At 28.5% G+C, this 27,425-nt stretch overlaps 1 long non-coding RNA gene across 1 annotated transcript; it reads left to right on the top strand.

Moving 5' to 3' along the window:
* The first annotated feature begins 6,068 nt into the window (after positions 1-6,068).
* LOC124419049 lies at positions 6,069-26,932 on the top strand. Its single transcript, XR_006940359.1, has 3 exons — positions 6,069-9,244; positions 9,298-10,569; positions 26,451-26,932. It is a non-coding gene; the product is annotated as an uncharacterized LOC124419049 (long non-coding RNA).
* Positions 26,933-27,425: the final 493 nt, after the last annotated feature.

Here is a 27,425-nt window from a genome sequence, read left to right as displayed (position 1 = left end):
ATATAATTCCGTTTTACGTTCAGATAACCAATAAATAACATGAAACCATTTGGTCCCCAAAAAAACATATTTCAAACGACAAAGTTTGACACATTTCTTCCAATTGTATTCATAGCTTTGAAACTGACATTTTAATCGGTGTTGTCATAAATTCCAATAATTAGTTTTTTAAACTATAAAAATGGATTGATCTCATGAAATCAAAAGTAATCGGTTTTATGTCCGATTTAAAATATAATGCTTTTTTGAATAAAAAACTATAACATAACGAAATTTTTTTTTCAAAATTATAAAATAGGCTAAAAAATTAAAAAAAATAGAATTATTTTTTTTAAAAGAGTTTTGAAAAAATATTAAAAATATTTAAAAACGAAAAAAAAGCGAAAACATCAAAATATGCACTAAAAGAGTAAAATATGCTCTAAAAACTCGAAAATATGCCTTAAATATGCTAAAAAGTTAAATCATGCAAATTTATGCTCTTATGGGTAAAATATGCAAAAATATGCTCTAACAAATCGATGCCAAAATTCTCAATTGGTCTGAAACGTGTAAATATCTTATCCATGAGTTCATACGACGCACCACAAAAAACATGCATTTGCATATTTTGGTTTCCCTGATTATAATTAACAGAATTATGAGCTAAAAAGTGATATTTTCGGGACCGTTTGTTTGTGGCGGCGAGGTGTAAAAATAAACCGATTTCAAAAATTTATAACATTCTTCGTCATTGGTGGCACAAAAGAATTGTTGAATTATCTTACAAAAATGCAGAAGTTACAAGGGTTTTAGTTTTTCAGTCGCGGTTTACCTTTTCATGGAATTGCCTATATGTTTCTATTAAAAATTTATTTGGCAAGAGTTGTAATTTGATGACTGCAATTAAAAATAATATTTTTTTTATAATAAAAACTAAAACCTTTAAAATTGAACTTTTGTCTAAAAAATCATTGCAAAATAATTCCGAAGTATTAAATTGTAAGTACTACACTGAAGAGACTATATAAATATCCGAAATATTTACTAAGATCATCCATCGACACTGATTGGAAAATTCTTAGTAATTGTGTCCGGAAAACTAAGTTTCTGAACTTCTACAATACTAACTTCATTGATCAATATATATCATAAGCTATATTTATAATAACATCAAATATGTTAATAAATACTTGAACGTAAATAATTATTAAATTAATATTATACTTCCGTGGGTGGAAATATATAATTTTGGTTCAATTATATTGTGATAGAGAAACCCCCTTATTTCGTAGGCCTGCATTATGAAAATATGGCCTCCGATAGGTTAGTATTCTACTCTGATAGACCGGATAGACCTCGATTCCCACCTGGTTAAGGAGCTCTCAACAGGTGTATTTCTTCGGATTTGATATATATGTACATCCTCCTTTCAAACTTACTAACTATGGAAATATTAATTATATATACAGTAGTTTTCCGATATGTTGTCAGGCCTGTTCGTAAAATTGAAAAGTTCGTTATATGCAGTACTAAGTAAAACGTGGGTTTTTGGTAGGAAAATAGTTAAAAATAGGTACATAAAATATTTTTTAAATGTATTTTATAAAAATTAATTCTTTTTTAATAAAAATAGCACAAAACACAAAATTCCGAATCTTATATACCCACCTTCAAACCATATTTGTGTCGAATTTAATCGCTGTATTTTTAATTCTGTCATGAGCTTTAAAGTTATTTCTCGAAGTTCATCTCTATGCTCGTATTTTTAAGCGAGTAATGAGCGTTGATGTAATTTTCTTAAGGGGGCCTGATATGGAAGGTAAGGTCAATTATGGACCGATTCCCATAAAATTTGTTAGAGATATCGGTTAGTACTCGGCGTACTCGTATTGTTAAGCGAGTATTGAGCGTTAAAGTCATTATCTGAAGGACGGACGGACATAGCTACATCGAACTAAAATTTAAGAAGAACCCAGAATGAGTTACAGTTTTGGATATAAAAGCACCGCTTGCTACAACTTAGGTTATTTGTTATTTTTGATAAATGTCATTTTATGTTAATTTAAATAATAATATTTATATTAGATCGTTAAACAGAGTACAAAAAACAAGTTTTGTTCGTTATTTAAGGTAATAGGAAAAATGAGCTTGTTCGTTAAATGCGATGTTCGTAGAATTAAATGGTCGTTAAATCGGAAAACTACTGTATATATAATTCGGTAAACTTGTTATCAGCCATCTTACAGTTGCAAGCATTTGATTGCGAGAATTGAAAAATGTTTTGTCATTTCCATTTCACAAACAGAAATCATCAACGAAATTAGGGCAACTACATAAATCACTCATAGAAATATTAAATACACATACAATAAATGAAAACACAATAAATTTTTAAAAATACATATTTAGTACCCACTTCCTGCTAATTTTAGCTAACAAATTATAAAAGAAGTTATTGTTGTATTACTAATTAATTCATGACACGTTTTGTATTTAGCACTTAAGCTTTTATGATATACAAAAAAATTAAATTTTGAATTTACGTTTTTAGGCTTATATCTCATACTATTTAAATTAACATCTCTTTAGTTAAACTGCCTAAACTAAAATGCCTAATTACACTAAAGCCATTTTATTCATACATACATACTTGCATACATACATATGTACCTACATACTAACATATTATTAAGTATGTTAATGCTTACATTTAAAGTTTTACAAAAATCTGAGCTCTGAGCTTTTATACCCACATAAAGAAGAGTCCGCAAAATAAAACTGACATGACATTTTTAAATAACGGTGTAAAATTTTTATAACTCTAATGTATGTATAGTACCTTTAAGCATAAAAATTTCTCACCCACATACTTGTACATAGATAGAACTTAATGTGTATTGGTTATAAAAAAGAAGCCAGTCAAAATTGCGAAAAAATAACGGAAATAAAACTACAGCAAATGCGACAACACATGGCTTAAGGGTTTCCATAATGTTTCAATTTGAATAATGTATTCCAAAGAAAAGGACCATGATTTAACCATTTAAAACAACCAGTGATGGTTGGTTGTTTTTTTTTACATACACATAAGTATTTCCTTGCAGATCAAGAGAAGCATGATGACATTTGAATACCAAAGCGAATGTGAATTTACTAATTCTAACAATTATTAGAACACACTTAAAAAAAATATTCGGAGTGCCTGTTTTTACCCTCTGCCTGGCATAAATTATATTATTAACAAAATTGATTTGTCATCAATGGATATTTCCAAATTTGGTCTACAACTAGAATTTTCGAATCCATTTGTAAAATTTAAACTACCGATTTATTTTGCTAATGTTTTCATGTATGTATGTCAATGTGAATAAAGTTGTATGTATGTGAATATTAGCTTTATGGTTATTGTTAAATTTAAACATACAATACATACATACATAAACATTAACATACATACCGACATTCACTGCCAACATTTTATGTTAAAAACCCATAGAAAAATTAGCATAAAAACTTTTATGTACTTCGTTTGATTCTCGGTTATACAGTCAGGTTGTGAAGTGCTTCCCCACTCCCCACTTTCTTTTTCTGCTTTTAATAATTTTTTTATTCATATTCAAAGTGCAAACAAGAACAATTTAACAAGTTGGTTTTTGTTTTGTCAAAATTTGCATTATTTTTTTCAGTTAAAAAAGTGCTTTAAAATACATATAATTATATTTTAAAGTAGAAAGAAAAAGTTTTGATAATGTGTAGGCTAAAAAGATACATATTTAGATAATTCCAATAGTAGTGGACAGTTTTTAATTGGAAGAAATTTTTTTATTCAGCTCTGGATGGATTAGGACCATTGCACGTCATTATCATTATCTATGAGGCTGTGTTTTACTATTCATGCATTAATCACATGCATTTCTTTTGAATAAAAAGAAACCTAAAATTTGCAAAACTCGTTCAAGATTTTAGTGGAGACCAGTAAACTCGACTGGAGACCAGTAAACACTCCGGAGTTCGGGAGTTCTATCTAACAATACGAAAGTATAGGTCGTATTGGCAGTTCTTGGTCGAGGCTTTTCAGGCGTTAGATTTAATTGATGATGACGTTATATATCGAAGCCAAATAAATTATCATTAAAATCAAAACCAAACCAAATGAAATAAAATAAGTTCCGAATGTGATTTTTAATTCAATATCAAAGAAAAAATGCGTTTTTTACTGGGGTTTAGTCGATGTACTTAAAGTATTCGGCCTGGAAACACTTCCTGCCAATTTACATATGATGAAAGATGACATAAATAAGGCTTTGACTAAGAACTGTTTGAAATCGGTCCATTATTTCAGGTAGCCCACAACCAGATAACGACATTTTTATAAATGTGTGTTAAATATGTAAATATGTATGTTTTTAATATGTATATAGATGTTTAAAGTTAAATGTATGTATGTATATCACATCAATGTGTGTAAAGTTGTGTGCGTATTATGTTCTATTTGTATTTGTACGTTTTGGTGGAAAAATCAAATCTGTTTTCCCATTTATTTTATTGGTTTGTACGCAAAATACATTTGCAATTTTTAAGCAAAAGAAAAAAAATAATATATATGAATATGAACACGGCATTCTGTCATAAATTTGTATTAGTTATATAAAATCCAATCAAATATGAAAAAAATTACGACAGAATAAGAAAGAAGATATATTTTTTGTAAATGTTTACAATTCAAAAATTATGGTACTTAGGCCAAGGGAAAATAAATGTATACACATTTGCTCATAAGAGATGAGCTGGTAATATGGCTTATTCCATTTGATAATGCTGTTGAAATAGTTACAAATATTGGTATTATATAATGTTCGCTTTTTCCGCATTCTCCGTAACATAACTAGTCCAGTAAAAACATGGTTCTGGCATGCAATTACTTTACACCACACTTTACATTGACTGCTACAAACTATAAATGTATATTTTTGATTTCTATATAATTCGGAGTCGATTTTATTTTGTCCGTGTGACTGTAAATCAGTGTAAAATGAGTAAATTAATATGAGTCAAAGTACTTATTATTGTCCAGCGCTGTTCGATACTAAAAATCTGTTTACATCGTTTCTCTATAAAAACTTGATCCACTTTCCTGAAAAATAATTTTTTTGGCACAGGGAGGAAGTAAATTGAATTGCTATTATTTGACGTGTTAAAGTTCTTTATGTAAAGTTTGAATTTTCTATCTTTATGAGTTTTCCAGATATACGAATTTTTTGTATTTAATTTAAATGAGAATTTCCAATCCCCCCTAATGAAAATCTGCTATTTTTACATAACATGTTCATATGAATATTAAAGTTCTTCGTGCAAAATTTTAAGAAGCTAGTTCTGTTTTTTCACCAGATAAATTTATTTTTGTATATTTTATTTATATGGGCATAAAGCTTCTCCAAATGTTTACATGGATGTTAAGTTCTTTGTGCAAAATTTGAAAATTCTAACTCTAATAGTTTCCCAGAAAAACGAAATTTTGTATTTAATTAATATGGGAGGTGCCACGCCCCCTACTTCTAGTCCGGTCCCTTATTTCCTTAAATAATCATATTGACACGAATGTGGTTACAGTAATATTTGTGAACTCTATCTGTTAAATTTTGTCAAATATACTGATTCAATATATTCTTCACATGTCAAAGTTTTCCATACAACATTCTAACTCTTGCAGTTTTTGAGATATGCGACTTATTTTGAATGTGGGCATGAGAAGTCGCCAACTTATTCTATAGTTTCGACCCGACATACTGGAACATACTGTGAAAAATCGATCCAGCCATTTAGCTGTCTATAAAGACTAGGGTTCTATAAATCGACTTTCGACTAATCGAACAATCGATTTTTTGTCGAAAAGTCTATTTTGTTCCAAAAAAGTCGATAACTCGACTATCGTCTGTGAAAAAAGTCGACTTTGTTAATAAAAGTCGAAATAAGACGAAAAGTCGTAAAAAGTCGTAGAAAGTCGACAATTTATAAAATACTTATAGTTGAAAAGTCTAAAAATCGACTTTTAATTTAATGAAAAAAGTCGAAATATCGACTTTTCATAAAATGCAAAAAGTCGAAAAGTCGACTTTTAATTAAATGAAAAAAAATCGACTTTTCGTTTCAACTATAGAACCCTATTAAGACCAAACTAACAAATAAACATGCAAACATACATAGATATCCTTGCTCCAAATTTAATGAAGACCGGACCATGTTTATTAAGGTAAAATTCAACATTCAAAGTTTCTTTATGGAAAATAAATAATTTATAAATATAAAATATACTTATCATATAGGGAATCATATTCGGCCATGCTCCACTATACTTTCCTAGTTCTTTTTAAATAACTATAAAAATACAGAAGTTAACACAAATATTAAAAATAATACGCTCCATACATGCCTTACTAAAACGTAGGTTGCTCGTTGTCCAATAAAGATATTCATAATAATATTACAATTTAAAAATCAGTCCATTTTCATTTGGTCTAGACCATTATTCTTATATTTCAATTTGAAACGATTTGTTTTTGAACGCAAATGTATGCAATTTCTTTTTTGGTAAATAAACTTAAATATATGTCATTTAAAGTCCCCTTACGAAGGTATTAAACGTTTATCAAATTGGCTTAATTTAAGTAAAATACAAGCAAGCAATTTAAAGTATACGCTTAAACATTCTGACTTAATTTTACATAAAAAAACGAGATTTATTTCCTACATATCTTTTTAGTTGTTGCAGGGAATCCACCGTATTTCAAATATAAAATGATTTTTATATAAATTTTTCCATAAAAGTTAACACGTTGTATGTATTACTGCCATAATTTTTATCCCTTACTTATACTTTATTTGAAAAAAGTATTCTAAATATTCCTGTACAATCTACATAAGAATGGATTCTCCACTAACTCCTGTAGTGCCACATATGTATGTATAAGTATGGAGTGTGGAGTTTTTACCTTTGGATGTCTGTTTACATCATCAAAAATAAAAAAGGAACATAAATCATACATATAAAAACGTATTATGGAAACATATTGAAACCATTGTGCAAGAGGAGATAAAACTCTTCAGGTGTAAATAAAAAGCACACCGGAATGATACCTTAGATGTTGTTGCTTTTACTCCTTTTTTTTTGCTGTTGCTGTTTTATATTCATTGGTATTTTAATTCAAACAAACATGTATTATATGTTGCCAGGCTGTTAAAAGAATGTATGCATTTGTTGAATAAAAATATAAATAATTTTCAACTTTTTTATTCTAAATAAACTTAGATAAATTTTAAAACCATTTTGTGCTTGCGAATAAAACTAACTTGTTCTATTGGTTAGTTTTATTCACAATAATTTATCGATTTTAAAATACTACTGCTGCTTACAAATAATCTTAAGTTATTTTGGAAATCGATTTTTAAAAGTAATAAATTATTTTATAGTCCTGACAATATACCAAAACTGGTATTACAGTACAATACACAAATAAATTCATGCAATATCAGCAGTAGTAAACAACAAAATAGAAACAAATCTAATGTAAATTTTTCTATTTTAGGCTGATTTTTTGTTGTAATTTTATTAAAGGTTTTCTTTATAAAATTTTAATCATTAATAGGACCAATTAGTTTAAAAACACATTTATGAAAATTTTCTAGGGATTAATAAATTTTTAGTTGAACTTTTTTTTTTGTTGACATTCAAACATGAGAACTTGTTATTACTTTTTAAATCCGTTTTCAAGCCAGGAATGAGCGTTAAGGCATTTTCTGAAGGGTAGCATAAATGGAGTGTAGGGTCAATTATATTCGTTCTTACAAAATCTGTGTATTTTCTTATAACTATATTATCCCTATTAAGAACCTTATTTATAAACAGTTATCAAAGGTGTATAAAACATACTTATATAGTATGAAAATTAGTTTTATAAACCTTTGATAAAAGTTTATGAATGAGAGCCTAGTAGTTACCGTTAAAATTTTTTCTGAATGAGGCCTTATAAAGGGTACATTATAACCCGATCTTTATAAAATTTGGGATTATCAAGTAAAAATATTTCTAATAAGATCAAGAAAAAAAGTGATATTTTACTATTTATATTTCCTACACCACTTAAGTCGGTAGGGGTTTTTTTAAGGCGTATTAAAGTACACCAATTGGCTCAAAATCATTTTCTGTGTCGATTTATCTATATCATCTATTCGACAGTCCATGTAAAGTTGTGCGCACGCTGAAATCGGTTCACTAGTTTTCCTAGCTCTCAATATTATGCTGTAATAACGTTTCAAACCCGGAACGATATCTTAAATAACAGATCTGATAAGTCCAGATTTGGATAAAGTGTAGCTCAATCTTTTACAAAAGTATATCTTGGTGTTTGTATTAGAAAATTATCGAAATTATTACCTCTGTAATTAAATAAATATCTAGTTACAACTGTTTTTGTTCTTTGGTCCCCCCTAATACTATTTGTTCCAAATTTTTTCTATTAGACTCTAAAAAATTTAAATTTCAGGTGCTTGTTTGTTTTCCATTTACCTAGAAGCATTATGTATGTATTTGTATGTATGTATACGTACATATCCAGATAAATATATGTATGTGTATCTTCATATTTTTATGGTCGTATGTGGTGGTAATGAAAGGAAATTAAATTGTTATGATTTTTTTTTAAGGTTTAAAAGAAAATTTTTGGTTTGGAAACAAAAATACATTTTACTGGTCATAAAAGCATACAAAACATTTAGTATTTACTTACTAATTAAACGTACACATCTGTCTGTATGGTACCTTCCCAAAAATATTGCATGCGATAAAAATGCACTTTTTGTTTGAGTCTTTTCTCAAATTCTCACATCTACTTATGTTTGTCATCATGTTTATTTTTTACAATATACATTGTATATATATAAATACAGGTAGTACTCATTTTTTCTGTACGCAGTGGATTCATATTTTTGTCCTCTTTTAACAGACGGACATACATATAGTATATGTATTATCTTCAATTTCTTTTGATATTATTTAATTACGCAGTAAAATTTGACTAAATAACTAGCTTCATCACCAACTTGATTTCATTATCAAAGTTAATGTGGTTACGATCAGTGGTTACTAATAAAAGTTAAATTAATAAAAATTAAAATACATGTGCTAGTTATATAACCATTAGTGAATGGAAAAATTTATAAATTTTAGAATTCTCCAGATTCTTGTAAATTATAATTATAGACAAAGGTAAGGACCATGTGATATTCAAGGTATATATTGTAACGATTTTATTTCTTTAGGAAGAATAAAATCATTTTCTACAAGTAAAATCTGACCAAGTTTATATCCGAATATATGGTTACTAAACGCACCGAGCGTAAAATTCAAGAGGTTTTAGAACTTAAATCATCAGATTCGGAAAATTAAACTCCACAATTAAAGTCCATACGTGGCCACGAGGCCCGCCACATGTGACTAGAGTCACCTTAAATACATCACCAATTTTTCCACATATAGAAGTCCATTTTGGCCACGAGGTCACTACATTTGACGTTAAGACACAATTTCCAAAATTAGGGACTGCACACAAGTTAAAGTCTACACGTGTCCTTCATCTAATTGCTTTTTCACAACACACGTGATCGAGAAGTTCATCACATCTGACCAAAGTCACCTAAACACGACCCGGAGTGAGAATTAAATTCCCACGTGGCCGTGAAGGTCTTCACACCTAGTCACGCCAAATTATATATTTAAATGTGCCTTAATTATTCATTAAAAACTATTTAAAAATTATTAAAATCTAATCTAATAAAAAAATTCGCTAAATATTACCTAAATCTTAAAATCTAACCATTATTTCTTAAACTAGTTCTAAAATATTATAATTTTTGTATTAAATCTTTCCAAACGTAAACGAATTTAAACTAATTAATTAAAACCTTATGTAATGTGATTTTTACAAGTGACATAAATTGTCTCAAAATGAATTAATCTAAAACAATTAAAAAGATTTAATACAAAAATGTACTAAATATTTTCTAAAACATAATAATACTCTAAACTTTAACCTTAATTTTTCTAAAATAAATATAAATATCACAGCTATTTGAACTAAACTAACTTATAAATAATCTAACTAAATTATATTAATGCTAAATTAACTATTATTGCACATTTTATATACGATTTAAAATAGTTTATTTTTTTTATTTTTTATAAATTCCTATTTAAAATGTAATTTATATTGTTCCTAATCTCCAAACATTTCTGAATTGTTTAAAATCATGAATTATATTTACTTAATTATACAATGAATTAATTTACTATTGTCAGCATTTTCTAAACTTACATTACTATTATAATACAATCATACTTATTTAATTTTATAACTAAAATTTCTTTAAGTATATATCTAAATATCTAAACTTATTAATAGTAACAAAAAAAATCATAATTTAGAGATTTACATCATTTGAGCTAAATATCAACAACACCAATTACTACAGATTTGCTGGGCCCATCAATGAAACACTAGTAATGGATCATCAAACATAATGTAAATATTCTCAGTGAGTAATCATGAATTGAAATTATTATTGTTACTATTTCTTTATTCTTATTTTTAACTCTTGTCCATATGTCAGTCCGTTTGCCAAATTGTTTCATCTCATTAACATGTAATTTTTCTTTATAAGTTCCAATTCTCAATACTAAGTTTTTACTTTGTTTAGTATGATTTCTTTGCTCTCAGAGTAATTATCATTGTTTATTTACGCATTTACATACTTTTTGATTTATATATTTTTTTTTATTTACTATCAATGCACTTTGTCGTATTATTATTTTTGTTAAATTCTTCTTTAATAAAATTCGTTTATAATTATGTTTGTTAAAATGAATCTATAAATTCTTTTGATTGTAAGGGAAGGATAGCCTAAACAAAATGATAATATTATGTAAGTAATGTCATGTGTGTATATTCCAGGGACAGATTTTTTAAAGTTTACGGGTAACAATTCTGTCATAGGTGTTTGCAAGTAATTGCTGGGAGGGAAAAGTGTACCCTACGTGACGTACCACCATGTCATGGTTCGATTTGTTCTGTTGGTTTCTTTTGGATATAATTTCAATTAATTAGGATTTTATTTCTAGTACTTTTGCATACACTGGTTATGATATTTCAATTGGCATGCAGTGTATGTTATATGATTACGCGCGAAGCAAATGAGTTAGGAGTCTAAAATATATCATACGAGCTAGCCAAACAATCTTTCATGCCCTTAACTAATTGTTTTCGAATTCAAGGTTTAAAATTCATGATTTAAATTGCAACAATTTTTATTATTAATGTTTTACCGCCGCGTAACAAAATGGAATAGATTTTGATGATATTGCTTTGACTTGTATTTGAAACTACTACTACTAAATGAACAATTTTTTTTTTAAGAAATGTTTACAATAAGTATTGATTGGATTTTGGTAAAAAATCAGATTTTATATTTTTTTATTTGCATACCAACTATATTTTATCTTGGTACTAAAATTTAGAAGCAAATAAATTTTTCACGAAACATAGAAATACTATAACACAATGAATGAACATTTGAGTTAAGTCAAAATTATGTTTTGTAGGGTGTTAAATAATTATAAAATCATTACAGAAGTTATAAGCTAGTTATTAGCTTTAACTTCATGATCAAGAGTATACTTGTTATAATTGCATAAAAATATTACTCATACGCAATGTATGTAAATGCTGTGCTAGTGCTGGGTTCGTCAAATTTTCGTGGTGTTTTTTATGCACCATGTTGTCAATAGAAAACATTTATCTGACAATTCTATCGCACATCTGACAATAAAAATAGTCAGACAAATATCTGACAATGGAAACGTAATGTATCTATAAGGTTGTTAGATATCTGCGAATATTGTTGTTTTACAATATACTGACAATACTTTTTCTAACAACGTTGAAAATGCTGTTGTCACAGGGTTGTTAAATATTTTATGAACATTTATCTGCCAATGTTAAAACCGTTTATAAGAACCTTTAGTGTTTATAAACAGCTTGCTAATCGATTTAGAACGATTTTATTCCTTACAGGAGATGTTTTTTTGAATGACTAAAATTCATTGATCAACTAATCGCCGTTTAATAATTATACCCTACAACTTCGTGAGAAGGGTATATATAAGTTTGTCATTCCGTTTGTAATTTCTATAATATAATTTTCCGACCCATAAAAGTAAATATATTCTGGATTCTTATAGATAACGGAGTCGATTAAGCCATGTCCGCTGTCTGTCGGTATGTCTGTATGTTTGTTGAAATCAGTTTTTAGAGGATATCTGGAGTATCGGCGAGATCCGAATCTTCAATAATACCGTTAGACATACATTTGGGAAGATCGCTGTCTAAAATCAACAAAATCGGTCCATAAATAACCGAGATATGAGCAAAAATCCGAGACAACCTCTGAAAATTTCATCAAAAATTTAGTTTTTGTTTTCATGCTCAAACAGAAATTGCAAAAAAAAACAAAAACAAAATACACAATCATACGGTAAATTTTGTTATTGTACTCTTGTTTATAAAAGCAAGGCAGAGCGTGAGCAGCAGAGCAAGAGTAGCAGAGCGAGAGCAGCATTAGTGTGTTGTTATTGGCTAGAAACATGAAAATTAGTATGTGGCTTAAGTTAGAAACCATAAAAGGGAACTTTTTGGTACTTATTTTGTTTTTGAAAGGTCCTTTTGGAATTTTTTCTAATATTGAACATAGAAATGTGAAATTAAATATGTAGAGTCTGAATTAGGTGAGAATTTCAAAAGAAACTTTTGGAATATTCTATAATATTAAAACAAGGGACATGTTTTAATATTCGTTGATTCGGAATTAGATGAGAACCCATAAAAGGAAACTTTTTGGTACTTTTTCGTTCTACAAAAGGTACTTTTTGAATTTTCTATAATATTAAACCTAGAAACATGAAATTTAGCATGTAGGGCCTTGACTAGGTCAGAACTTATAAAAAGGGACTTTTTGGTACTTTTTCGTTCTACAAAAGGTATTTTTTGAACTTTCTATAATATAGAACCTAGAAATATGAAATTAAGTATGTAGAGTCCGGATTAGACGAGAACATATCTTTTTGGTACTTTTTCGTTCTATAAACGGTACCTTTTGAATTTTCTATAATATAGAACCCAGAAACATGAAATTAAGTATATAGAACCCGGATTAGATCAGAACACATAAAAGGGGACCTTTTGGTACTTTTTCGTTCTACAAACTGTTATTTTTTGAATTTTCTAAAATAGTGAACCTAGAAACGTGAAATTAAGTATGTAGAGTCTGGATTAAGGAGAACCCATAAAAGGGGATTTTTTGAAACCTTGCCGTTTTGCAATTGGTATTTTTTAATTTTTTGTAATAAAATTCCTACTGACTGTTTTTTTTTAACACATCATGGTGAAGGATATATAAAATTCGGCACAGCCGAATATAAAACTCTTTCTTGTTTTAAAATCCATATACTTATCAGGAGTATACTTGTTGCATTTTAAAAAATATCACTCATACGCATTGTATACATAAAAATTCATCGATAAAATAATTTAGAATATACTTGTTATTATTTCAAAAATATCACTCATATGCAGTATTGGTAAATTCACTACATTGTTGTTTTTTAAAATGAATAACATCCTTATTTGGAACACGATTTTCCACATAAATTATGAAAATTTATATGAAAAAAAAACACAACTACTTATTCCTTTATATGTTTTATTCTGATTCCAAATTTAAATTTGTATTTATTTTATATATATGTAAGTGTTGGTAATTTTATATATTACATGTGTATATACGTTTAATTAAAACTGAAATGCTTTCCTTTTGTCATCCCTCTATTAAGCTTCTAAATGTCACGAAATTAATTTAAACAACGAGAAAGACAATGTAACAATTTAATGTTAATTATAGTAAAACACATGCACGATTACATGCTGTTTTTTTTTAACAAAGTATGAATAAATGATACCTATAATATATTATTTATACATACAAACATTATTAAAAATAGCAACATTCGAATGTGGCAAGCGGACACAGACATTGAAGAAATGTCAGAATGACTGACGACAAACTTAGAACCTAAAGGACAGGAAGTATAAAATATATAATTATACATCTTTTAAAGCACTTATTTTAATATGTACATACATACATTTATATACATATATGTATGTGTATGCTGCGTTTGTGTGTTAGTTCTTTCTTTTTTTTTATTACTTTTCATACAATATGTCCCAGTGTATGTGGATATGTGTTTCTATGTTAGTATGAATTAAATTGTTTGTCTATGTTTGATGGCCTTTTCATGGTTGTGTATGAGTATTTTCAGTGAACGATATATTAAAACGAACCAACGAAACAAAAAGGTATAACTAAAAAAACCTCATGAAAATTCTCATCATGTCAGAGATATACTAAATATGTGATGGCGTGGTCGTAGAAAACGAACAATGTAACATATGTATACAATTCTCTAATATCTACAATTTACATTCTTACTTAGTTATATATAACATACACACAAACAGCTAAAATTCCAACCAATATTAATCGTATGTAAGTACACTTAACTAAAATATCTAATACAATTAACATTCATAACAATTATGAAAAGTGTAAAAAATAAATTTTATTTTAAATTTACCAACAAAATGGATGTAAATAATTATTTTATTTTGAATTTACCCAATATTGGTTTGGAAATATAGAAAACATTTAACTAAATTTCCTAGAAGACGAAAGCCCACACTAGTAATAAATAAATTTTAAATTAATTATATAAATATTTTGACAATGTTAATAATAGTAACTACAAATATGTGATGATATTTAATAATTTATTTGATGAATATTATATATAAATTTTCGGTTTTTGGGGAGAGAGGTAATTTTTCTTTTTCTGAAGGGGAAAAAGGTCAAATGAGGCCCGATCATTACAAAAATTAGCAATATCATTAATAATTATGCTAATTTCTAAAGTAATACAAGAAGATTTAATGAGGGCTTTACGAAATAATGGACCAATTTTAAACATTTTAATAGCTTTCAAACTTGGGTCAATAAAAGAGTATGTTCCAAACTTTCTTGAAAATTGTGACTTATAGAGTGTGCAGAAGATTTACACGGACAAACAGACGAACAAACGGACGAACAGATAGACCTAGCTAAATCGACTAATGTTTTTGTGTGGTAATATCATCAGCATAAACGCAGTGTATTCATTTCTATAGCGGTGTAGGGTGTAAAAACTTCTTAGAACACCAACGAGATTTCAGGAATTTTATGTCGAGAAGTCTTACCAGAATAAGAATATAACACAGGGTTACGGGATCAACTGTGCCCACCAAAGAAAGATGGGAAATATTATTTTTGTGATTCCGCATGTAACAAATCGAAGTATTGGAATATATATATTCTAGGTCCTTATTAAATTCTAAGACGATATAACCATGTTCACATCTCTATCTGTTTGACTGTTGAAACCACAATTTTGTACAAATATTCTTTATTGATGTTGTGTGGTTTGTTTGGTATTGAAAATGGGTCACATCGGTCACATAGCTAAACTATATTCCAAGTATCCCTTGGAATTTAGTTTAAGTTAGTTAGTTAGTTTTAGCAGTTATTACGGTTTAAAAGTGAAGTATAGCAAAGCGAAGTATACAAAAACAAGATTAATATGAGCCAATATTTATACAGATCGGTTTATACTTAATCCCATCTTTCATATAACGTTCTCTACAAATGGCTAAAGCTATGCTTAGAGTTATCAAATTGGACAACAAAAGTTTTATACAAACTGAAATCTCTCTATGAAATTGAGCATCAGAAATTCGACACAAATAAGTTTTAAGCATACCGAAAACTCTCAAAAATTTCATAAGTATAAATACATGATTGACACATAAAAGTTCTGCAGTTTCTATATATCAAATTTTATGAGGATCCGAACAAATAAATGAACGTCGACGTGAACACTTGCTGTTTTGGCCTATTTGGTCTTTTTCAAACACTGGATGAGCTTTTGTAAGTATATAGAATTTCCGGTCCACGGTCCGGAAAACGTGCACTTTGCCCAAGTACTTGAGCTATCTAATGTAAAAACAGAAAAAGACGTGTAGACGTAACCAGACATTATAAAAACTGTTTACTATTTGGTAACAGGCTTCTGAGCTACTATTGCCTTAACCTTTTCAAATTTTTTTCAAATCTTCTTTTCTCTAAGTGTATGTACATACATACTTATGTTTGACAGGAAGTAACAATGAGATATGAAACATTATTTTCCGCTCTCATTTTGTTTAAATTGTAGTCACGTACTTCAGTGGTTAACATGTGACTTCTTAACAACCTCAAAAGCAAAATTCAGTTTTATGTACAAGAAACAAAGTAAAAAAAAACGTATAAAATAATAGCGAAATATGAGTAAATGGGAATATTTTTTTTTTGTATCCAACTGAAGGACTTTTTTATAGTGTATTTTTTCGAACTGATGTTGCAAGTTAAGCGGTTTTTGTTGCATTTATACCACATTTAAAAACGTGGTAAATCTATAAAAAAATCATCGTCAAAAAATTTTCTCAGAACTGAGAACAAAGAACCAAAGAAACCAAAAAATGTGCATCTTAACAAACACTGAGTTTTCGATTTAAAATGTGTCATAAAAACAATTGAAATCTTTAAAGAAAAAAAGATTTAAAAAGAATTGTTTAATGAATTGGGGTGCAAAAAGGGCAAAGTAACAAAATTAAATCACTAAAATCCAATTAAGTCAAAAGTCATTATTTTAAATCTGTAAAGTATTAAACCTTCATTACACACATACTTTTTAAAAAAGTACTTATGTATGTGTTGTGAGTTGTGTGTATAAAATCCTTTATCCTCATCATTTTAAGTCTTTCAAAAAGTAGCAGACAAAAATGTCATTTGTGAGCATTACGAGAGTAGCATCATATTGTTTGTGATGCCAATTAAATAAACGTGCAAATATGACTTAATAAGACAGCTTTTCTTAGATTTCATGCAATTTGGTAGTGGAAAAAAATAAAATTTTATTTAACACTGACAAAAAATATAAAAAAGTATCGCTTTTATCGCAATAAATGGCCATTTCGCAATCAGTGATCAATTATTTTCGTTTTCTTGTTAATTTAACATTATGACAAATATGTATATACATTTAAAGTAGGGTAGAAGGGGAATCATTTGCCATAGGGGCACATCTGTCAATGCGAATAACTTGAAAACCGAGTAATCGATTTTATCGCATTATTAAATTTTGTTTTCGTTTATTGATTATCTATCATCCCTGAAAATTTGAAACATTAACTTTACATATGATGGGAGGCAGACATTATTAATTGTTTTTCAAAGGGCTGTGAAAATATTTCACTGTGTGAAATATTTTTTTTGTGTGCTAACTTTTTTAGTTTTTGTGATAGAAAAAATATATTGGTCAGTATTAGAATGTCAATAATAGTGAACAATAAGACATAATAAATTTTTCGAAAATATAATTTGAAGCCAGAAAAAAATTGAAACTAAACCCCAGAACTGCCCGTGGGGCACATGCGCCAAATATAAGTAATGCTTGTGATGTAGAACAAAATTTGGTTAAAATATAGAAAAAATCAGTAATAGTTTGTTTTAATTTTTTTGTTAAGTTTTGTGAAATAAACAATAAATATCTGAATTATTATACTTTGTTTAATGAATTAAGGTATAAAACAGCAAAATAAGTTTTTATTTTTGTAAATTTTTCTCTTATTTTACCCTTGGTATCGCCGTTTTTGGTTAGTGCGAAAAGTTAAAAAAATATGTACATGAGGATGACTTAAGAAAAATTGAAAATAATAAAACTAAAGCCAACATATCTAAGTATCCGAACCAAGAAAAAAATTAAGAATATGTATTGCGGTTTTAATTTGAGGCCTCCTCAAAAAAAAAAAAAAAAAAGTGGCTATGGTCCCCTTCTACCCTAACTAATACGATCTAGCCATATCTGTCTGTTGAAAGCACTTTTGCTTAGCAATGAAAATATTGATCAATGTTTTCGCATTGCCGCCATAACTGTTTTAAAAATGCGAAAAATTCGATGATATTTGACATAAGTCTGTACATTTTTCACGTTTTGAGGAGCGACAAAAAAGATTGTTGTCGTTTTCAAAATAAGTAAAAAAATTCTGGGAATCGATATTGGTAATCAATAAACTATTTAGTAATTTTAAACCTAATTAACTATAGCAAGGAAACATATTCGAAATATTGGAGATAGCTGAATTTGTTTCAATCTAACTTAAATTTTTATTAAAAGAACGTTAACGTATTAAAAATGTATTTCCAAAGTGATTCTGTGCTCTGTCTTTTATTGTGCAAAAACGCAAAAAAAGTCTGTACAATTTCAATGGAAATATTTTTTTTCAAAAAAAAAAAAAAACAAAGCAAAATTAATGTAAAAAAACTATAATCTCTAGTAATGATTTGCTTTCTTTATTTTACTTAGTGGATTTTGAACAATGAGTGGTCTCCCAGAAAACCAACAAGTTGACAAATTTCTTTAGATTACTTTGTAATGCATTCTACATCGAAAGTATTGTATGGATTCTTCTTTTTTTTGATATAAAAAACTACTGCAGTAAAATAATATTTGTTTAGTCAATACTCAATAAGTTTTCTTTGTGAAAGGTCCTGAGAATTCTGGAAATTCTATAGAGATTGATCGTATCTTCTTTCGTTCATGACCCGATTATTCTCAATGCCGATGAAATTTAAGCTATATCTAATAGTCCTTTCTTAATATTTCCTTTCACTTTATTATTCTTTGTTACAATTTTAAATTCATTGGATACAAGATAGTAGAGGATCGAATCGAAACGATGTTATTACATGTTCTTCGATAGTTCTAAAATCGTCATGCACTACATAATCCATTCTAATGCATGCGTGCTTTATTGTGCAAAAGTTAGATATATCATATACATATGATAGCACATAATTTATGTGGTACTAGCATACCCTGGGTGCTTCGCTACCCTAACTTTAATTAAATACATACACAATTTTGTTTACTTTTATAGAATTTATAATTGATTAAACATTTGTTTAATGTTTCAGTTTTATACGTTCAATATTACGTGATTAAATTCGCATTCAGTAAGAAGCTTATAGAAAATTTCGAATGTACTATTTGAAAAAAAGTACTATAAAAAACATCTAATAGACTATCATTTAATCAAAATTTTTATGTTTCTGTGTTCAATATTATATACAATTCAAAATATATTTTATTTTCAATATCTATTTTCAATATCGTAAAAATATCAAAAAGTACCATCGGACGAAACGAAAAAGTATAAAAATGTCTTTTAATAAATTATCATTTAATAAGGACCGCACCATTTGAAGAATAGAAAGATACCAAATAGTTCCCACTTACAGAATATTATTCAGTCAAGACAATGTATGTTAAAATTAATGTTCCTAGGTTGAATATTTTAGAAAATTAAAAAGGTACAATTTATGAGATAAAAAGTACTAAAAAGTTCTCTCTTAAAGAATCTTATTCAATGAGGACCATGTATGTTTAATAATCATGTGTTTTGAATTCATATTAAAGAACATACAAAGAGTATCATTTGAAGAAAAAAAAGTACTAAAAGTGAAATAAATTTTTCCTAAGTACTAAGTACTAATAAAGAATACAATTTCCCCTCTTCGCTTAGAAATATACTTTTTCGAGAATTGTGTTTACAAAATGTTCAGTATTTAAATCTATATATCACAGATAAAACGTTTGTGTTTTATTCAAATCTACATTCATTTGTTCTAGAAAAATAGAGCTTTCAAAAGGTACCAGACAATTTACTCGAATATGGTCCTATATAGGACTTAGTACACGAATTAAGTAAACTTGTTTTACCCGTTTTTCCCCCTTTTTACCCGTAAATGTACAAATTTCCAAAAACCCCTCCTTAGTGGATCTACATAACCAATAACACATCTACCGTCAAAATTTCATGATTCTAGGTTCAGCCGTTTGGGCTGTGCGATAATGAATCAGTCAGTCAGTAACGCTACTCTTTTATATATATAGATAACTGCGTACAATTCCGAAATATTATAGTATAATTATAAATTTATCGGGATAAAATTCGACTTGAATATGTTTTTTGTGCACAGCAATCATTCTACAAAATTTTTCCTGGATCGGTCCATTATTTGTCTCAGCTTCCATATAAGGTTCACGTCCGAAAATTACTTGAATATGTTTTTTATGAAGATCGCAAATTGGCTTTACACAAGCGAAAGACTATTTTTATATATTTGTGAGCATACGTAAGCGTAAACAAGTAAGAGTGCTATATTCGGCTGAGCCGAATCTTAAATACGCTCCACCAGCTACTTTCATATTAATATTTTTTTAGTTGATCAAATATTTGTAGAAATAAGTTTTCTCATGTCTTGAATAGAAAAACATTAAGATTTAAATAGCTTAAATCTGTTTTTTAAAAGATTTATTAAACATTACATTTTCTTTTATATTTTTATAGCGATCTAAGGTTTGCTTGAACGATATTTAATAATGTGCATGTGTGTGAAAGATTTAAGTATTTTCAAATATATATTTAATATTTGAAATATTTATTTATATTTAAATTTAGCAATGAGTTATGCGCGTTTAAGTGATTTTCGGGAAGGGTCCTTGTATGGGAGCGATGACCAGTTATGGACCGACCGGAAAAATCTATCACTGTAATATTTCTTTGCATATTGGCAATACTTAATCCAAATTTTATCTTAATATCTTAATTAAGTAATGAGTTTTGTGCGTTTAAGTGATTTTCGGAAGAGACCTTTTATGGGAGCTATGTCCAATTATGTACCGATTCTGATTTTTTTTCTCTGAATGAATTCTATTGATAAAATTTTAATTTGTAATATTTTGTGAAGATATCAATATTCTGACGGAAGTTATAAACAGAAATTTTCAGAAAAATCAAGGTCTTATGTAGAAACGAATTTACGATCATTTTCATTAATTTATCTACATAGTTTTCGAGTAAATTACATCAAAATGTGTAAAAAAATCTTATTTTTTGTTGTTTTAAATTTGATTTATAACTTTTCCCCATGTGAACCGATTTTGCTCATTTTTTTTCAATACCAAAGTGTACCGGTTTATAAATCGTCTCAGAATTGCATAAGGACCCAGAATATTTATACTTTGTTGGGTTTCGGATGAATATTTCTTGGTGTTACACACGAAATGACAAACTTATAAACCTCATTTGAAGATAATAATTCTAAATTATATTCTGATGATGACCGTACGGACCAACAACCCCCAGACAAACTACCATCTAGCCTTCCGGGGCACACGATCTTAAGAAATATTGAATGAGGAATTTAAAATAATTATACATAAGTATCAAGGATACAGCATTTTCGAAACTCCGTATAATAATTCATTTTAAAAGAGGTTCAGTCACCAAAAATTCAAATTTAAAAGGGCGAACAATAGACTCGGTGGCGGTTTAAGTATATAATCTTCAAGATTTGACGTTTATATATTTGCAATGATATTTTTAAATGCATGAGTTTGTTAACTTCTAATGAATATGTTCTACTTTAATATTCACTTTAAAATTTCCATTTATGTTCATGAAAGTATGTCATTATAGAACGTCAATGACAATTTGAGATAAAAATAAAGTTGTTATTGTACCCTAAAAGGTCAGAAAAATAAAATCGAATTCTATGTCTATGATAAGGATCAATCTGTAACTGTATTTACAAATGTCCTAATTTGCGTTTTGCAAATCACAAGTGTACAATAGATTTTCATACTTTTGTAACCTTTAACATTGAAGAAATGTTTGTATTTTTTCTTATTTGCCCTCCGACTGTCGTTCATTCATTCATTCATTCATTTGGTTGTACATTACAAAAGAAGAAGAACTGTATAAAACAATATGTTGAGAAAAGTGTGACAAATAGTGCATCGGACAAAATTGTTTGATATTAGACAATAAAGAAATATATATAACGATTTATATTTTTGAATTCGTATAACGATTTCTTAATTTATTTTCTTACATAAATTCTACAAATCAAAAAATGTAAATACCAAAGCAAGGAAAAAATAAAAATATATTTTTCACACTGTGTTGTTTATATAAGGATATCTATAAAAACATTCATATATTCGTGCATATAAATACTTACATATGTAAAGAAGTACACGAGTTAAGGGCGTTTCCTTCGCAACAAGGTTGTAAAAGTTGATGGCCAGCTAATGATATTGTTGTTATTGACCATGAATATCCAAATAGACATTCATTTGAACACATTAACACTCATGTAACAGAGCGGCAACAAGGAATTTTAGGAATAAATTCAAAACAATTATTATTTATTATTACTATTGATTTTTTTCCAAGCATATCAGTTCCTTTTATTTTCAGCAGAAATAAATAAGTGTTAACTTTTTTATTTCACCCATAGATCCATTACGAATATGTGTTTTATATAATATTCACTAATATCAGTATTATTTGGTTTACTGATTCTGAAGATGTCAATAATTTGTATCCATCTGAGTTTATACTTTTTTTCTGTGAGCAGTCGTTACTTAGTTATTTTTCAAACATTTTCATACCTACGAAACTTTTATTTTGGGTTATAAAAATTCGCTGTAAAAACTGGGGACGATATCATGTTAAGTGATAATTATCAATTATAATTGTTAATATTATTTGGACCTTAATTTTTATCGTTACAATAATACTGAAAAACTGTTTAAGTGAAATCTAAATATCTCTCATAGATTACTTAGCAGTTCTTGCATAAATTGGATTGAGTCTTAAGTTAAAATCATACAAGTAATATGTCATGTAAGTACTTCCTTTTAGCCTGTAAACTCATTATTTTAACAAGGCAATGACAGTGAAAGTAAGTACTTACTACGCTCTCTTACAAATCACTACTTGTGTAAGTACTTACAAATAAGAAGTTATTTGTTTTCTTTTAAAAACAAAAAATCTCACAGAATATAAACTTGGGCATCTTGTTCGATAGTTCGCTATCTTATTCACAAAACCACTATTTAGTTATTTTAATGTTTTCACAGTAAAGCTTTTAACTATACTTTACTGGGGGTATTTAAGTCGAAATGCTTTATGTGAGTACCTGGCGACTGTACTTTTACAACAACGGGGTGAGTATAATGAACAACTCACCACTGCCTCTTTCTGTTTCTTTCACGCAGTGCTTGTATATGGCAGGTCCGGTCCATGTACAAGCACTTTGCTCAAGTACTCGAGCTATCTAATATCTTAGCATAGTACTCTCGTTGGGGAAAGACAGGTATTATGTGCAAGCTCAATCTACCCCGACATAATGTCGCACAACCACACTACTGGTGGCTCTGTTGTTTCGACAACATCACCTAGAGAGACGTAATTGGTAGTCCGAAACACGGATCATATTAATTGAAAAGACTTTATACCCAAAGATTGGGTACACTAGGTGGAGTTTGAGATTATCAGCTCAAATCCAGCATTTTATTAATCCACAGTCATGCTCAGTAGATAACATAAATTTATCCTCAAAATTATATTTCACCGTGTATCAGTCCATTAACCAAACACACTTTTTCCGCGAATTGGGTTTAAACAGACACTACGTGGATCCCGAAGGAACCTCAACCAACTAACCAGCCAAGAGTCCTGTGGGCAGGCTTTGGTTAGACCTGCTTTAAATTCATCCAAGGTCTGACCAAAGATTTAATTGTAAATACCAGTTTATAGTCCTGGCAGACTAGAGATACTGGTAGCACCTCTTTGCAATACACCATGATGTGACACTCATCATGGAAACATGCCCGGGGGGATATTATGGGGGGTATATTAATTTTGTTTTCTTCATTTTGTAACCTTTTAAAATATTGGTCGTAGAAGTTCTTATTAAATATATAGACGATCGAGATATATCCGCCCTTCTGCCTGTTGAATGCAGGTCACATGAGCCAAAGGTATTCAATTGTTCAATTGCTCTGTTGAATAATTTTTCGGAATTCTCGTGAAAACCACTATGAAAGCGTGAGCTTTTCTCATTTCTAGTGAGAAACATATCAATCTACTGTTTAGAGCAAGTTATTCAAAAAATAATAGAATATCGTAAAGCTGCTTTTTCTGAAACAACGATTTTGAGGTTTTGAGAGATATAATAATAACTTAACAAGAATGAATGTTCTATCAGGTATGGTATTACATTGTATTACATAATTGTGAATTCAAACGCCTTATTCGGGGGCTTCAGTTGTATTTTGGCTAGGTGGATCGATTTGCAATAGGCTTCTTCAATAGAAGAGTATGTACCAAATCAAATTATCTTGAAAATTGCGACTAGTTGTACGAATATTATGTAAAACTGTAATTGATTTTTGTGGTTTTAATGATTAAAATATACATATGTTTAACAAGATGATGATACATTCTTCGAAAAATATCCCTCCTTGGAGTTATAATAACAACTTTCGGCATTAAAAATCAAACAATTTGTTATTTAATCAAATTTTCTTACTTCTACTTAAAAACTAATAAAAGTCTTTAGTATCAAAGGAATATAGAGAACTAACATGAAGAACATTTTCAATTTAATTCAAGTACACGAAAAGTAGAATTTTTCTAGGAAAAGTTTTTAAACAGGAAATCATATACTTACGCAACCATATGCATACGCACATATAAGAAGACATTTGTAGATAGCTTTACATACATATGTATCCGTAGAAAAGCAGTTGTGTATTAAAATTTAACACCATGAGAGCCATTGTATTGAACACGCTTCAAGTGTTGATTAGAATTTGTTTAGGATTCATTTTTTTCTTTTCTCATTTACTTTTGCTTTTTCTTGTGTTTTAGTTTACTTTTTCGTAACAAAAGATCCAACAAAAGAATGTAATATGTGTAGGATGCAAAAGGGAAACATTAGCATATTTATTCAAAGTTTCAAGATGTAGTAAAACAAGAAAAAATCTGGCAAGCACTTTTTAAAATATACATTTATTTAAGAAAAAGATACAAATAAAGAAAAAAAACCAAGTTAGAGTGCAATATTTGGTTGTGCCGAATCATAAATAACCTCCACCAGCAAGCTACTTTCTATGAAACCTATATTATTATCTAATTTTTTATAACTTTACAAAAGTTTAGTTTTCGTAGTTTCATTTATTCATATGTGGAACTACGGATATGGACCTCGTACGGGTGCTATGTTTTATTATAGGCAAATCTTGCCAATGCCAAAAAATTTAGGAAAATGATTTGTATATTTACAGACATATTCCTGTCAACCTTTACTCTGACGTCCTTTTATGGTTCTTATATGTTAGTGGTTGTTATGGTCCGATCTAGAAAAAAATCTTTAAAATGGTTTATATGTAAATTTAAGTGATTTTCGGATGTATATCTTATATAGGAGCTACGCCATATTATCGATCGATCATTAAACAAATTAACAGTAGCTTTTATATTTTCTGCTGATTTTCAATACCAAACTGCTCAGGATAATAGTGAATATTTTTAGCTCAGAATTTCATGAGAATATATATATTTTGTTGGGTCTTAGATAAATATTTCGCAATGTTACAAACGAAATGACAAACTTATATATACCCTCTATCACAACTGATGGTAGTTTAGGGTATAAAAATATTCAAAAGAATGCTTTTAATAGATGGATAAGATGTTTTTTAAGATATTCCGATTTCAGGCTTATGACGGTTGTGCTGCATAAATTTACTTTTTTAATATACATACAAACAATATCACTGTCACTTATGTGGATATGGAAAAAATGTATGCATGTGGTTCAATTTAAAAGTTATTACAATATATTTAATTTGTATTTAATGCAGTCTGGTTTAATTGATTTTATATCATGAACTAAAAACTGACTAACTCCAACTCGGAATAAGAATTGACAGTGCTACTTGGTTTGTCAAAGTCCCATACTGATGATGACACCGATATAGAAATATTAAATATTGATAAGCTCCTTATTTTAGAAAGCTCCTTATTATAATAACCTCAACATTGCTGAAGCTGAATAAATTTAATTTTTAAATTAATGAACCCTCGTATATGAAAATACCTCCCATTTTTGTAAAGGAAAAGGATACAATATTCGTACATTCATAAACTTTACTACAATTGTGGTCAAAAGTCAAACTTTTCCAAAAATTGTTTTTTTTTTAACGAAATACTTTAAACATAAAAATTCGTAAACAATACAAATTTTCTAAAATTGGTATTTGTTGTTTCTAGCTCATTCATTTGTCCCTCCTTCATTTAGTATTATTTTCATTCCAGCTATTTTATGTTTTACTTTTGGGGTACAAGTCGTATACATGCAAGTTTATGGATTCTTTTTGTTAAAAAAAAGTTCTCCTCCAACGGCAACGTTTGTACTTATAAGGAAAGAGGCCATTTATCCACCTACTTACCAGCAGAAGAGCATTTGTTGTAGTGGCAGAAGGACAGCAATAATAAATACCGAAGAAACGATGCCACATGCTACAAACAAACATGCAGATACAAGTATAAGTATTTGTTGTTGTAAAGATTCTCATAAAGTGTGTAAATTTAAAATAAGTATCTATATCTGTACACATACATACATACATACATACATACATATACATTAATATAAATTCTTTTTATTTATTTGTACATATTTATGTATTTCTTTTATATTCAATTGTATGTATTTTAAGTTTTTTTGTATCCCTCACCCTTAGAAGAAGATTCAATACAAATAAAAAATCAATTAAATTTTTAAGAACAATAAAATTCAAATTATATTCGTAATTATACGCGTCAGTTTGTTTGTAGAAACGAAAATGTATTTTTCTGGTTGGAAAAATGTCACAGAGGACCAAATCATATAACACCCTATACTTGGTAATTTAAGTGTTTCTTCTTATTGTTTTGTTTCTAAAAGTGCCAGTGATGGTAATCAAACCTGTAGGGTATATTTTATTCGTTTACTAAAAGCAAACTCTTATATAGCTTTGTTTTCCATGCACGAGAAATAATCACTGAAGCATATCATTTTATGGGTTTGTTTTCTTAATTGTAGAATATTTTTTGTCATACTTTGGCAAATGTAAAATATTTCTAAACTTTCTATTTCTAATATTATTGAAACTGTTGGCTTCATTTATGCGTAAACTATGAAAGGAAATCAAAACACCATCTATTAGAAGAAAACAATGGAAAAAAGGCCATTCTTTAAATGGACAAATTTCAATAACACAAATGTTTCAAAAAATATTAAAAATTAAG

The sequence above is a fragment of the Lucilia cuprina genome, chromosome 3, assembly GCF_022045245.1.
Source record: "Lucilia cuprina isolate Lc7/37 chromosome 3, ASM2204524v1, whole genome shotgun sequence".
Lineage (NCBI taxonomy): Eukaryota > Metazoa > Arthropoda > Insecta > Diptera > Calliphoridae > Lucilia > Lucilia cuprina.
Note: the sequence above shows the minus strand (reverse complement) of the source record. Positions and strands in the feature narration are given on the sequence as shown.